Source organism: Castor canadensis, chromosome 6 (genome assembly GCF_047511655.1).
Source record: "Castor canadensis chromosome 6, mCasCan1.hap1v2, whole genome shotgun sequence".
Taxonomy (NCBI): Eukaryota; Metazoa; Chordata; class Mammalia; order Rodentia; family Castoridae; genus Castor; species Castor canadensis.
This window is the reverse complement of record NC_133391.1, coordinates 68,815,671-68,832,199: the sequence shown is the minus strand read 5'-3', so window position 1 is coordinate 68,832,199 and position 16,529 is coordinate 68,815,671. Positions and strand designations below refer to the sequence as shown.

At 35.4% G+C, this 16,529-nt stretch overlaps 1 pseudogene; it reads right to left on the bottom strand.

The window, feature by feature from the left end:
* Positions 1–3,486: 3,486 nt before the first annotated feature.
* On the bottom strand, positions 3,487–6,978 carry LOC109693552 (interferon-inducible GTPase 1-like; annotated as a pseudogene).
* Positions 6,979–16,529: the final 9,551 nt, after the last annotated feature.

The following is a 16,529-nucleotide window of genomic DNA, read 5'->3' as shown; positions in this document are numbered from 1 at the left end:
GGAATGACACTGAGGGAGATGTACTTTTACAGCTGACTGCCACAGAGAAGATTAACCTACACAGTGTAGGGGATGCAGAGACTGAGTTTTCTGTTGAAGGAGAGAAGAGTGCAGAGGAAGAAACTGTGGAGATCCAATCCAAGGCAGTAATTGTGCAGCAGATTGTAACTATTATAGTTGCGATTTCCTAATATAGATGCAGAAATAGGCAAGTGCTAACAATATTACCAGAATAGTGAGTGTAGAAAAGAAGGAGGGAGTGCACTGTGCTCCTGAAGGCCCATCAATGCCTGACCTAACATAGGCCAAGTTTCCTACCTTACTCCATGCAGAAATACTGTGGGCAACAACCACAATATTCCAACTTTCCTGTACTGGTAGAAGAGAAGTAGGGCACTGGCCAGCAGGGTAGAGGAGAGCAAGATAGAGCACTGAAATAGAATTGTTTCAGGGCTATAGCCCATGACTCCATAGGGGTCTCCTCACCAAACATGGCCTAGATGGACAGCAATGAAGAGGCTAAGGAAAATCAAGGTGATGAGAACTAAAGTCAGCTGTCACCTAAGTGTCAGTATTCCTACAACTTCTGTTACCCACTCAGACACCCAGGAAACCCTAAGCCACAGATGTCAAAGACACAAATCAAACCATTCCCCAATTGAGAACTGGTCCATGTCAGAGGGTGAGCAGGACAGAGCTGAGGGAAGGCAGCTGACGATCTCTACATAAGCCAGTTCAGTCATCTAACAAGACGACGTGAATATATAATTGCAGCAATGAGAATGAAGAAAAGAATGAAGCTGGAGATCTTCAATGCTTCTTTCAGGCACTGAAGAAGGTGATTTTATTTATGTACTTTTTTCACAACAAAAAATATAAGCTTTTATTCATTGCAGCTTACCTGTCAAAGAAAACCATGATATAATATTCTATGTGACTTTCTATGCTGTGAGCCGACCTCTTTTTTTTTATTTTTTTTCTCCTAGCTCCATGAATTTTATTTTTTTATTCTTTTTTTGTTCATTTATTCACATGTGCATACATTGTTTGGGTCATTTCTGCACCCTGTCCCTCTCTCCCTCCTTCCCCCCCACCCCCCGTCAGTTTAAGGGAAGTCCCATTCTGCCCTTATCACTGATTTTGTTGAAGAAAAGACATAAGCATAATAAGGAAGACAAAGCATTTTTGTTAGTTGAGTTAAGGGTAGCTATACAGAAAGATTCCTACTATTGCTCTCATGTACCCATGTGTTACCACCCATGTTGATTCAACTCTATCTGATCTTTACATTGGTTCCTGGTCCCTTGCTCATGATAACCTGTCGTTTTAAGGTTTCTGTATTAGTTCCTCTGGAGTGGGGACATCAAATGCTTTCATGTTTTGGATTTTCTACATATTCCTATATCTCCCGTATGTGCTCTCTCCTTTTCTTGTGATCCAAGTCCAACCACATTGCTGCAATTGCCCTGGATCTAAAGTCTGCATATGAGGGAGAACATACGATTTTTGGTCTTCTGAGCCTGGCTGACTTCGCTCAGGATGATGTTCTCCTGTTTCATTCATTTACCTGCAAATGATAAGATTTGATTTTTCTTCATGGCTGAGTAAAATTCCATTGTGTATAAATACCACATTTTCTTAACCCATTCATCAGTAGTGGGGCATCTTGGTTGTTTCCATAACTTGAGCCAACCTCTTTATACATAGTCAACATAGGCCTCTCTGATTTTACTTGATCAGCTTCATTAGAATAGTGTTATATTGGATAAGCTGTTAAGTACATTTATTTAAAACAGTAGGTAAACTACTATTAAGATTGAAAGGCAATGATACATTGTAAAAATATGTACAATTTCCTTCTGTTGTTTCTATAATGCATTTTTCTTTTCCCAGGGGGTTTTGTAGCGTTTAAGTTTATTTAGAATTGTCTAGTAGCATACATTAATAGAATAAGGGAGTTTCATTGTGATAATCTCACTCCCTTTGAACTGTTAAATTGATCAGTTTAATCAAATATTCATGAAAGAACAAGTCAAAAGTGTTCTAATTTTCATACAAAGTAAAAATATTCATCCTACAACATCACAAAATATACACGTTTTAATAAAGTAGAACTTAAAGGGTTGTCTAGGCTTGCAAAAGACAAACCCAACTATGATACATTTCATATATTGTAAGAACTTTTTTAAATGTCACAATGTATCCCCAACACAACAATAATAAAAAAAAAAGACAAAGCTTTAGTTCAAATTCTTGTCCTTTTTGCTTGTTCTTTTTACGAAATACCCCAGAGGTTTTAATTTAGCTAATATTTCTTTTTTATTTCCTGTTCTACAGAATCCAGCTCATTATCTCTTATGTTTACCAAATGAAATGATACATTTAGAAAGGTACAAAGGTACATTTTACAGCCACATGAGAATATTACACCAATATTCACCATCTTATGAGCAAGTTGAACTTCTGGACACATTTATATGTCAGTGCAAAATTATAGAAGAGTATCAGGAAAAACAAATTAGACTGTGTACACATTCATTCAAAAATTTGTTGGTGTTTTCAGGACCTATATAAAAGTTCCACTAAATTTTTCATTGAAAGTAGAAAGATTACTAGGTTGCATTTATAGACTTTGTCCAGCAATGTGAATCATGTTCTTTGTGTTCCCGTGTTTACCACATTGAAAAAATGGGTGTCACCCTGAAAGCCTGCCAGGTGTCAGGCATCAGGCAGACCTTGAAATCATCTGATCATTGCCACTCCCCCCCATGAAGCTGAGCAAGAGCAGAGAAGGGAGAAAGTCTGTACAGACTTTCTAGGACAGAAAAGTTAAACCACGATCCCAAAGGCCCATCTTCCCCCAAATATAGGCATTTGTAGGAAAGAGAAGTGATAACCGACATGACACCACGTCAGGAGATCCCCTTTTTCTGAGATGATAAGTGAGGACAAGGCAGGGCATTTGAGGATTCCCAATGACTCCTGAGTGGTCAACCCAGCCAGACCTAGGCTCCAGGCCAAATAATCTGTACAAGGAGTTAGAGAAGACAAGGGCTGAGAGCCTGACAAATGACACTCAGCCTGTCAAGTGAGAGAGAGAGAGAGAGTGAAAGAGACAGAGAGAAAGGGAGAAGGAGGGAGAAAGGTGGAGGAGAGAGAGAAAAGAGGGAAAGAAAGAGAAAGAAAAAGAGAGAGTGCGAGTGAGCTATTACACTGTAATTAAGGTCCATAGGGTTTATCCCTTGGGCTTTCGCATGGGGCTGTGGATTGACTACTTTAAGAAAAATATGTAGCTGGTGCTGGTGGCGCACACCTGTAATCCCAGCTATTCAGGAGGCAGAGACCAGGATGATCGTGGTTCAAAGACCCTATCTCAAAAATACCCAACACAAAACAGTGCTGGAGGAGTGGCTCCAGTGGTTGAGCACCTGCATAGAAAGTATCAGCCCTGATTCAAACCCCAGTTCCACCAAAAAACCCAAAAAACTAAAAACCAAAAAAGAAGTGTGAGAAAGGAAACTTATCCACATGATTCTGTTGTTGACCATTTGGTGTTGTCATTGTCACCAACTGTGGGTTGGTTTTCAGATGGATTCTTGAACATGCCTCTTTAAGGAGAACTTTAGCATCATCGGACACTGTGTCAAGAAAATGAAGTTGCAAGTAAATGTTTTTCCTGTAGTAAAGCCCTGTAGCAAGGAGGCCATCATTAGCTGAAGCAAATATCTCCAAATATCTCAAAAGACTTTCCCCCTATGGTTTCTTCATTCTTAGTTTTCAAAAAGTTGGAGATTTAATAATTTCCTTGAGTTGTTCCACAGGCACTTGCAAGTCCTTAGCAAAAACTTCCAGGGATACATCATCCACTCCAAAGAGGGCTTGATAGTGGTTTAAGATCGTCTCCAGCTTCTCCAAATCATTGTCCTTGATGATGCCTACTGTAGAAATGGTGGCCAATGTCCCAGCCTTCAAGGCTTCTAGCCAGATAAATTGCCTCAGAGACTCCCTCTTCCTCTTAATGGCTGCCTCAGTAATATTAGACAAGGAACACATAAAAATGTGGTGCTTTTGAGCAAGAAGATCAATTATTAGGGTGTCCATTAGGATTGGAAAATCATACTCAGATGAATTATTGTTAGAGATCAAGATATTTGTGGCTCGTCAAGTTTATTCTCCTTAAAAGAATTCACACAGTGGTTTCAGATGTGCTGCAGGGCCTTTTCTCTATCATAGGTAGATGGTTTGCAGTGCTTTTAATTCCTTAAATCAGAGCCCACCCTGCTTCTCACAAAGCAGAAATTCTTCTTTATATTTCTGAGTGCTTTGGCAAGTCTACATCATTTTTTGTGAAGTGTGTAGCTGAAATGATAATAAAGGAGTCATACTCACTGAACTTTACTTTCTCCAGATAATCTTTTGGCTGGAAATTCGTGGTTCTAATGCCAGGCAGGTCCCATATGATCACTTTGGGGAGTTTGGGTGTTTGTTCATATGGAATTCTGTTCATTGTTGTATCCTTCACCCCAATGGGAGCCAAGTTTTTCCCTTCATGGCAAACCCCTCTCAGGGCATTGATGAAACTGGACTTCCCTGATCCAGACTCCCCTGTCACAGCCATGTTGAGTATGATGCATCATTGATTACAGAGTTTGCCCCTTGGATGTTTCCCTTTGTCAGGTGTAATTGGATCAAATGGATGGTTTCCTGTGAGATGAGATGATTTTGCTTCCCATTTTGAAGTTCTTAAAATATCCAGTAAAGCTAATCCTACTGGGGTTAGCTACAGCAGATTCAAACTATCCTAGCATTCTTCAGCAAGTGCCCTCAAAACATAGGAAATTTAATTAACATAAATGTAATATTATTATAAAGCTGAAAAGTAAATAATAATTAATAATTGTCATCAATGACCAATAACAAATCTCTCCAACATGCACTACGATTTAAAAAAAAATTGGTATCAGGGTGGTGATTACTGAGGATCTTACACCATTGTTTCTATTACCTGCTTCACCAAAACTGAAATATGATTTTCTGTTCAGATAAACTAGACACACAAAGCTCATTTCTGGGAAGAGACCCAAATACTATTAGCAATAATACTATTTGTAACTGGAATGATGGAGATGCTTCTACATCAGAGAACTTCAGTTTGACTTCATCTCACTGCTTGCCTAAGTGTGAAGCCCATGTATTTGTAATTGTCATTTATCACAGATTATATTTGAAACTGATTTTTAAAATAAAATTTTAAAATAATTCAAAGGGCAGATTTTTTTGTTTTAGTCCATATATAGTTAAGCTGTCTAGCCCAGGCTGTTCTTATTCTCGTGATCTTTTTGCTTCAGCCTCCTGAGTGCCGATGTTATAGATGTGAGTCACTATTTATGGGTAGGACTGACTTTTTTGAAAGAGTATTATCAATTTTAATAATAATAAATATTATTGAAATATATTTAATAATACATTTAATTATAAGAAAATTTTAATTATAAGAAATATGGCACTTTTGAGCCACAATTCTTTTTTCTTATAATTCTAATCTACAATGTTATCGGTGATTATGGAGTTTTCTGATCATACTTAGGATATTTTTCACACAAATTGATACTGATGTATTAGCTGTAGATTTTCTATGTAGTACACATGCTTATGTATAAACTTAAATTTTTAGTTTGGAATAGTTTTTATGGATTGGAATTGGCCACAGCAAAGTATACACAAAACCTACATTTGAGTAAGTTTCCCCCTAATTGGAGTAAGTTCTTATGGTTTTTGAACCTGAGCACTCCATTTCTAAAACTGTACACATAGTAGATAATAGCATATTCTTAATCATTGATTATAAACTATTTCTGTTAATATTAAGCTAGATCACCTTCATATTGCCATATTATCCATTTGTGTTATTTTGTACTGTTTTTTTCACTTCCCTTTTAAAAGTCTCTGGTGATTTGTGATTATGTAAACATTTTGTCATACATTGCAAATGAAATAATGTGCTTCTTTTTACTGTGATGCTTCAATTTTTGGTTGTACATAATTTATGTATTGAAATATAGTCATGTTTTCTTTTATAAAAAATAAAATACTGGTTTGAATCAAGACATCAATAAAGACCAGGAATTGTATTTGATTGACATAATTCTTATGTTGCAGTTATTTGTTTTTCATGTTTTTTTTTTGTATTTGGAATGCCTGTCAATGAGCCATTTTCTATGAGGAATATTATCAACTTGTTATAATATGAGGATTCTTTACCTTCAAGTCCAAGTTTAAACTCATTTACTCCATGTAATATTTCAACACATTCAAGGCTTTATTTTCTTTTCTTTTAAGCCTTTTATTTGATGAAAAAATATAATTGTATGGAATATTTTTTGAAAAGCAGCATTTGTTAGTGAGGAGATTTGGAAAAGCCCACACAGGAAGCTGCTACTCATTACCACATAAAGTTCATTTCTTTTAATAGCTTTATTGAGATTTCATTGGCATATAAAATCTCTCTATATCAAGGTGTACAACTTGGTGTTTTGATAGAGGAACACATTGTGAAATGATGATCACAATCCAACTAAGTACCATCGTTATCACTCTACATTGGTACATTGTTATCATTTGTGTGTGTGTGTATAATGAGAATATTTAATATGTATTCACTATCACATTTTATGTATGCAATATTATATTGTCAATTATTATAATATGCTGTATGTTAAGTCTCTAGATTGGTTTCATTGTGCATAATTTATACTTCATATTTTGCCATCAGTTTTACCTCATTTCTCCTCTACCATTGGCGACTACCATCTTACTTTTTGAATTATTTAAACTCCATAAAAAAGTGACATCATGAAGGGTCTTTTTTATTATCTCAGATTAATTATACAGAAGAATGGGTTTCATTGTGACAATTTCCTACATGCATATAACATACCTTGATCATACCCATCCCTCTTACCCTCTCTTACCCTCCATTACTCCCTCCCCTTGATCAACTTTTTCTCTAGTAGTCTGCCATGGAGATTATTTTTTGTGCTGGTAGAGTGACTCAAGTGATAGAGCACTCACCTAGAAGTGTGAGGTCCTGAATATTGAAAAAAAGAAGCATTATTTTTCATTTGGGCAGCAGAGAAGATGAAGAGCACTATAAATGACGTTATCTCTTCAAATTCTTTATAAATTTTCTCTAATCTAAGCATACTTTTGATTATGTGATGGCCTGTTAAATAAAACTTTTCCTATTGTTTTTGAACTGGACATAAGAGGTAACAATTGTATTACAAAGAGGGCTGCTATATGCATGCATGTTTATGTGAACATTTTTAGGATGATTATTATTGTAGAGTTAATGCAACAAAATTATTGCTTCTGTTCTCTCTTTCTTCCTCTCTTTTGCTGCCACATCTAAGAAAAGAAAATAAGTCTTTCACAGAATCTTATCCTAACTAAAATACTGGTATTCAAGAACTATCCTTTACCTTAGGACTGAAGGAAAAGGATTTTGTAGACAGTAACCTTAATCTGTCTTGAGTATGATTTACATTCAATCTCTTTCATAATTGGATCTTAACAAATGTGATTTCATAAATTGCTATTTTACAGAGAAAAAGTTTAAGATTGCTTTTCTTCCTGGGTCTTTATTGAAACAGAAGGCTAATAATAGTGTTTTATTGGAAAAAGAAACAATTAAAATTTTGTAAATTTTTTTCAAAATGCAAATGAGGAAGAAAAAGAGACAAAAATCAGCAAATAAAAAGGAACTATAAAACACATGGAATGTTTTTAAAACAAAAAGGATTTTGTTAAATAATCTTTGTCCTAAAGAATTTGAAAAACAGAAAAAAGAGGGCTGGGCCAAAAAGCCTCAGAAGGATTGGAAAATTGTGCAAAGTGTATGAGTAATCTCAAAAAATATATAAAAGATGAAGCTTATCAAAAGTTTATGTGTGTGATTAAATAGGCTATAATTTAAAAATTATCTAAACGTTTTTCTAAGGTCAAAACCTAAGGTCAAAATTAGCATACTGATATAAAGCTAGAACCTAATCCTCTATGTCCATAATAATAAAATTATCTTAATATTGTTCTTCTTTTAGTAATATTTTGACTTAAGGAAAGATTTTCCATTTTGTTAGGATAATTGCATGTATTTCTGTCGATCTTGTCAAGCTTTTGACTACTTAGGAAACTAAACTTCAATGGAGTCAGAGTTCATTTAAATATTATTCATTTAAAATTCCTTGAGTGATCACCTTGTAACTGTGGTGAAATAAAGAACTATTATTTTAAGTGATTTTAGCACAATTAGTTCCCTTTATGTCTGTGACTAGAAGTATGTGTTTAATCTTTATCTAAGTATTCTACAAATATTTTCAAATATTTTCAAATGTGTCAGAATTGAGGGAAATCTCCATCCAATAGCTAGCAAGCAGATGAAGTTCTTAGTCAGATATTTCTTGAGCACCTAAATCATGCCACCACTGTGTAAACAAACTTAGAAGAAGGTGATTCCCCTTCTGAGCCCTTAGATGAGACCCCAGTTGTGTTCCATACTGTATTTGCAACCCTATGAAAAAAGCTGAAGGTCAGTGTCCATTGAAAACATGCCTATATTCATGGTCCTCAGAAATGCTGGGATAATACATGTGCATTGTTTTAATCTGATAAGTATTTTTTGGGATAATTTGTTGAACAGAAAGAGGTAACTAATGTGCAATGAATATATCCTAAATATATGAAGAAAGAAAAAGTGGTAAGAGAATAAAGACTGTGATATACAGCCATTGTATCAATTAAAATCACAGATGCACAGGTTGACCCTGGCATGTTGTAAACATATGTAAAATATAAGAAAACATGTTAAAAGCTTTAGAATTGTTAAGTATGGGTACTGGAGTTGAATGAGAGTAGGATATGGGTATAAATGGGGTAATAGAATGAAGAAAGAAGAGACATGCTTGCTAGAACTACAGAGGATAGCAGTCCTTACAAGAAGTGATGGAATTCATTCCATCACTGTAACTGAAGACTCAAACAGCAAAAGATGAAAACAAACAGACTAAGGAATTTATGTTAAATCCACACAGGAAGAACATGAGTAAACTTAATGTAGAAAGAAAAAGGAAAATAGAGCCTTTATTTCCATTTTCTGCAAGGAGCAGAAAATGTTTCTCCCCGTTTCCCCTATTTCTCCCCATTCTTATCCTGTCATACTAAACTCCTTTCTTAGCAAACTTTACTGTTGTTTTTACTAAAAAGTGAAAAAGAAAAGTTATAAAGAAAAGGATAGCTATTCCTTTAAGAGGGATTCTTAAAATGATGCAAGTTAACAAAATTAGACTTTAATGAAATATTTATTAAATATAACAATAGTCTAACAAGACAAGAATGAAAGATAGGCAAGAAATACTTTAGAGCTCAAATGGAAAAACAGTGGCATCCAAAATTTATGCATAGCAATTTGAAGAGCCATGGAAAACTTCTCTCAATAAATATGAATCTGATAGATTTCTATAAAACATGAAGTGTTGTAATTACTGAGATTTCAAATAGAAAATGACAGTAAACCAATAATCGTGATAAAAATAGAAAAAACTAAACTTGCCTATTGAAAAATAAGAGGTCAGATCCAAATAGTTCAAAAAATTCTACAAAGCACCAATATATATATATATATATATATATATATACATCTTATAATTATAGATTTAAAAAAGGGAGAGGAAAGAAACATATTTTCCATGTTAAATTCATATTAAATATGAAATAACACTGATGGCAAAATTGAACAATGAAAATAAGAGAAAATGACAAATCAAACCTACACTTAAGTATAATTAAATTTGGAAAATCATTTAAGTAATAGCATGACCTACCTGAAAGTGTCATAATACATAAATACATATATATGTAAATATATGCAAACACACACATATACATGTATGTGTGTGTGATATCAAGTACCACTATATAGCTAAGTGGTCATGACTGTCATTCTGGAAGTTGGAAAAAAAATATGATTGCTGAAAGGGATTTTTTTTTTTTGTGGCAATATTGGGTTTGAACTAAGGGCCTTGTGCTTGCTAGGGAGGCACTCTATCATTTGAGCCACAGCCCCAGCCTGCTGAAAAGGATTTTTAACTTGCTCAGGTTTGGCATCCTGACATTTTCTTCTCCCAAAACTTACCTTTCCTAGTCTTCTCATGTCAGCATATAGACCCTTACCATTCACTAAGGAAACACACAAAACTCTTGCAGCCATTCTTTGATACTCATCTTTCTATCTAATCAACTATCAAATTTGTAAGCAACATTTAGGACTCTGTCTCTAATTTAACTCACATTTGATCATTTGTTACACCTCAAGCACTCCATCTCCAAGACACCATCATTTTTAGCTTGGATTATGTCAATTGACATATATTGATGTTTTCTACACTTTTTCTTGCCAACAACATGGATTATCAAATACAAGCAAAGATATCCTTTTAACACATAAGTTAGATCATGTCACTCTTCTCCTTGAAGCCACCGTAAGGACTTTCATTTTGCTCCGAGTGAAAGCAAACACAACCCACCTTTGAACTTATGTACTACTTCTGAACTCCTTGGCGTCAGCATTCCATCCACCCTTAATTCTGTGGGTTATGCTTTCTTTTAAAATTTTAATTAGCATACATTAATTGTACAGAATAAGGGTTTTCAATATGACATTTTTATACATGTATATAATGTACTGCAATCATACACATCACTGTCATTACCCACACTTGCTGGGCCATGCTCTTATCTTGATACTTTTATTTATTTTTCCTGTTTCCTTAATTTTTGTTCCCTGATATCCACATGGTTATTAGTTTAATATCCATCCTCAAGGCCCTGTTTAAATTACATCATGCTTGTTTAGACTTTAGTCTCACTGAGACCTATATTATACATAGCCCCATAAATTGTCATCCTTTTTTTGTTTCTTTTTTTCCATGGTGGTTACTGCTGTATGATATGATATTTTTATCCATTTATTTGCTATATCCCACAGTACAAATGAGCCTCACGGTAGCAGGATGTGTTTTTGTTTTCTTCACTCTTACATCACCAATGTTCATAAAAAATGTGATGATTTACTATTTAGGGAATGAATGGAGTAAATGAGGAAACTGCCCAATTGCTCTTGTGAACAGTTGTGGCTATTCTGTGGTTCTAATTGATCCATGGGTTATTGAAGTCCTAATCTATTCACAAAGAGTGAGTGTCAGAATTCTGATGAGGGTTAAAGAACATCCTAATACAAAACAGGAGCTCTCTTTATATCATGAAGTGTTGAGTCAATCCAAGAACCTATAGACTCAATGTACTGGTATCCCCTGTCCCGTGTCTGATATACCGGAAAAAACTGTACAGGAAAGAAAGGTTACAGAACTCTGTTCAATCTGACTGCAAACACAAGGTCCTTGTATTCCAAATGGAGGGCTGAACCCTCATGCACACAACCAAAAATAACTGCTCAAAAATCCAAACCAAACAGAAAAGGAAATGCATGAAATGCAAAACCTCTGCAGATTTCATGAATCATATTAATTGAATTTTGAATGGCAGCCACCTATATATTTATCAATCACTCCATTAATATCTTAATTAATTAATTTAATAGCTTAATTAAATTAACTCCTTAATAATACCAATTTCTAATATTCTGATACAAAATGCACATGGACCAGGAAAGGGAAAACATTATGATTGGTAGGATAAAGTGTACATTGGGCCAGCGTTGGTGTCAAGGCAGGTGCAGGATGGTTGCTGGAAACATTTCAATAGAGAATGACAGACCAGACCTTCAAGAGGATGAAGCAGGTCCCAACAACTTAGAACCAGTGATAGAGAACATGGTCAAGGTGGAAGACATGCAAGTGCCTCTAGCAGTGATTTACATACAGGGTAACTTTTCCCTCTGGGGACATTTGCCCCCTAGGACTCTTCTGGCTGTTACAACTGGGAGTTGAGTTTTATGTAGAGAGCTGAGGTTGTTACCATCCAATAATGCATACGACAGGAACTTCCACCCTATCACATCCTTCCCCTCCCCTCCACAATACAACGTCTTTTAGGCCCAAATGTCAGTACTGCCAAAGTTGAGAAACATTGGCTCCTAGAACTGAGTGACAATTCAGTCTTTACTACTTCAGGAACTTTATAGCACAGACATCCTCTAAGTTGTATGGGAGAGAAGGACTATTTGGGAAGATGTTACTTTTATAGTTATAAGAGATCTGTTTTGGAGGAATATATTAATGGTGATGCCAATTTTCTGCTTGAAGAAGATGCACATTAATGTGAAGGAATCCATCCAGTGTGTTGGATAGCAAGGAGAGGGCTGGGATGTAGACAAATATTTTCAGCTGGGATTACACTTCAGTAGGTCAATTAGGAGTTTTCATCTCAAATCAGTCCCCAAGAAGATTTGATGATGGTTAAGATGATAAAGAACACAGGCACCTGGAGAAGCACAAAGCAAGCAACATGGCTTCCAAGTAGAGGATCCTGGATCCTCAGTCCACACTCTTAAATGTCTTGGTAACAAGACATTCCTTAGGCAAAAGAGAACTTTTAAGACAGAAATCAGCTTTCAATGGTCTTCCTGAATTACCAGAAAATCCTGCGTCTGGTTGATGTGCTCACTTTGCTCAAGGCACAGGAATCGTCTCCACTGTGTTCCAGTCTCTTTACTTGAAATCCACCTCTGCCTTACTCATGCAATTCAGGGAATACACAGCTGGACAGAATTTTTACACTCCTCTGAGTCCTATCCCATCCCTTAGCATGCTGGTGACCAATCACAGAGGAGTGTGAGTCCCGTGCCATTTCAGAATCTCTTTCATTTCCATGAACAGGAAAGTGAAACCAAATTGCATTTCCAGTAACTCAGTCAGTTTCAAGAAGAGAAAGTTGAACAATCCTGAGATAATAAATAAGGAGTCTGGAATTTATGACTTGGAGAGTTAGGGGTGCACTGAGAAGGAACTTAGTGATAAGGTAGAACATCTGACATCTAAAGGTCTGTTTCTCCTAACTCCTGACTTAACAACACATTCTTCACAAAGATTCAGTTATAACAATTCATGGGTCCTGTGAAAGCTCACATATATCAGAATTATGTTATGAAATAACATGAGCTTTCTTGTGTCTCAATCCTGTTTCTTTCTACTAGTAACTTTCCTCATTTGTAAACAATTTAGGGCTTATTCCTTGCACTACATATTCCAACTCTCCTACAGGTAGATGTGAATTGGGGAACTGACTACCAGGGTACCTTACCAAACTTGGCCTAGATAGACAGCAATGAAGAGGCTAAGGAAAATCAAGGTGATGAGAACTAATGTCAGCCATCACTAAGTGTCAGTACCCCACCAACTTCAGTTACCCACTCAGACACCCAGGAAACCCTAAGCCACAAGATGTCAAAGACACAAATCAAACCATTTTCCAATTGAGAACTGGTCCATGTCAGAGATTAATCAGGACAGTGCTGAGGAAAGGCTGCTTACTATCTCTACCATAAGCCAGTTCAGTCATCAAACAAGAAGTGAATATGAAATTGCAGCAATGAGAATGAAGAAAAGATTGAAGGTGGAGATCTTAATGCTTCATTTTTGCCTGTTGACCAGATATGCTGCATCATATGTGCAGCATGGAATTTTTACTCTCTTTATCATAGTTGTCTCTTTTTCATAGTGAGAAACTTGTTTTTTAGACTTGAGTTTGTTTCACATCTGCTCACCTTGATATTTTAAAAACTTCATCATAAAATTGTAATTATTTTATCACATTAATTGTACAAATTAATGGTTTCACTGTGATAGTTACTACATGCATGAATCATGCCTTGATCACATTCATTGTCTCTTTATCATCACTTGCCCTCTACTCCCTCTCCTACATCCTCCCTTCTTCCTAGTAGTATATAAGAACTTCAGTTTGAAATCACAATAAGAACTTACAACTAGATTTTTTCCCAAAAAAGTCTACAATGTGTAAGCATCCCTTAATCAAGATCAATAATAATAATAATAATAATATCATATTCAGGCATCGAAGAAAGTGATTTTATTTATGTACTTTTTCACAACAAAAGAAGCTTTTATTCATTACAGTTTAACTGTCAAAGAAAATCATGCTTTCATATTCTATGTGACTGTTTGTATTGTGACAGACCTTCCTAACATAGTCAACATAGACCTCTGTGATTTTACTTGATCAACTTCATTAGAATAGTGTTATATTGGATAAGATGCTAACCCAAATTTATGTGAAAATGAGAAGTAAACTGCTATTAAGATTAAAAGGGAATGATACATTATAAAAATATGTACCGATTTCCTTCTATTGTTTCTATAATGCACTTATTTCATTTCCCATAATTTATTTTATTTAAATCCCAGGGGTTTTGGAACTGTTAAATTTATTTAGAATCATCTTTTTGCATACAGTAATAGCACAAGTGCATTTCATTGTGATAATTACATAGATGCTCATAATATACTTTGAACATATTTACATCCTCTATTTTATTCCCTTAACCTCTTCCCTTTGATCTGTTAAATTTATTAATTTAGTCAACCATTCATGAAAGAACAAGTTAAAATCAGTCTTGTTTTTATATAGTAAAAATTATTCACCCTACAAGAATATTACAAAATATAAAAGTAAAATAACAAGACTAAGTAGAACTTACAGGATTCTAGCTTTAATTAATTGAGTGTTAATTTAGAAAGATGCATCTTTTAAATAATCCTTCTTATAGATGAAAGTTAATATTGCTAAAAAAAAAACCAACCCTCTAGCTGGTAGAGTGGCTTAAGTGGTAGAGTGCATGCCTGGCAAGTATGAGGCCCTGAATTCAAACCCCAGTACCACCAAAACAAAAGGTAATAAAGGAAGTTAAAAACCCCTCTAATTACAAAGTGACTGGTGTCATTGTAATTTATAGATCAGTAGTAGTGGGTAAACCAATTCACACACTAATGGCACACATTGAGAAGCCTGAATTTTACCTTTGGGAAATCTCTAAAATTTAATTTTCCATAAAAATTGCCCAAGGTGATAGAAATAAACAATTGCTTTATACCAATATTGTTAAAAATCAAGTGAAGCCACAAGTTTCTAATGAACACTATCCATGGAAACTTGGGTAGTGTTTTTCCATTATGATAGGATAATTTAAAAAATTACATCTTATAGAGGTATCACACCTTTCTGAGGTTGCATTTCTATGCACATCTATGGATTGTTATTCCTAATTATGCAGATAGTGAAATATGTCATGCCAATGTCTACTTTGTGTTGAGTGTATTCTTTCTTTTAAATTCATATATATATATATAAAATAAAATACCATTTAATAGATTGTGGTTTAAGTACATGAATATTTCAGCTTAAAAAAATAACAGACGTGGTACAAAGTACCAAAAACTTATAGTGTCTTTTTGCTTCTTCTGTTGATGAAACAGTGTGTTTCTACACAATTAATATTGCAATGGAATAAATTGTCTACTTATTCAAGACTTTCTCAAGGACAGAGAAGATTAATAATTCTATCTATCTATCTATCTCTCTATCCATTTTTATTTTTGCAGTCTGAGCAAAGCAGTAGCATCTAAGAGAACTTTCTTTCTCTTCAAACAGTCAAACACATTTAGATGCAGTGTGCTTGTCAACTGGGTGGCCCTGGTGATGGCTGTGTGGTTCCAAGACAAAGCTGACTGAGCAGATGGGCAGTGAGTTTGTCACTGTCCTGAATACAGAAAGGGAAAAAGCCACCAACTGCATACTTCTTACTCATAGAGAAAAATGTGGAGGCAGTTAAGCAAAGCCAAGTGCTTCTTTCCTCCCATTCTTAAAAAAATAAGGAAAAAAAGTATGATCTGGGAATAACCATTTTGTTTAGGGTACCACAGGGAACAACTGGAGTTATCATTACACTTATTTCTTTCTTCTCCTGCATATTCTGAAGGGGAAGTTAAGCAACTGGAGTACAAAGTTCCAGAAACAAATCCTAATCCTCAAAGTAAACTACATTTGGTCTTTTGTTAGCAGAAGAGAGACTGGTTTTAAGGTCGATACAACTCAAGAGCAAGCAAAATGTGAAAACTGTATTCTGCCACCAAAGAGAAGGATGATGTCACTGAGGTTTGACCTTTGACTTGTCAGTTTCCTTCTATATTAATGCCTCTGTGAAGGAGGACTACACAAGGAACCCTTACCCTGCTCCATGACTCAATCTAGATCTAGAGAAGTCCCTCATTTGTGTAGTCCTTTTGAACTGTCTCAGCTGGCTGAATGCCACATGTTCCTCTAAGAAGTCAGGGGACACCAACTGCCTAGGGGTTGCATCCTCTTAAAGTGTTCCTCTGAACAGTCGTCTCTAAAGATTCTGGCAATTTGGCAGTTTTGTCCATCGGATCAAGGAGTTGCTTCTCCCAGAAAGCCAGATTTTGTCTTATGGAGGACGGGAAGTAACACATCAAACAGAT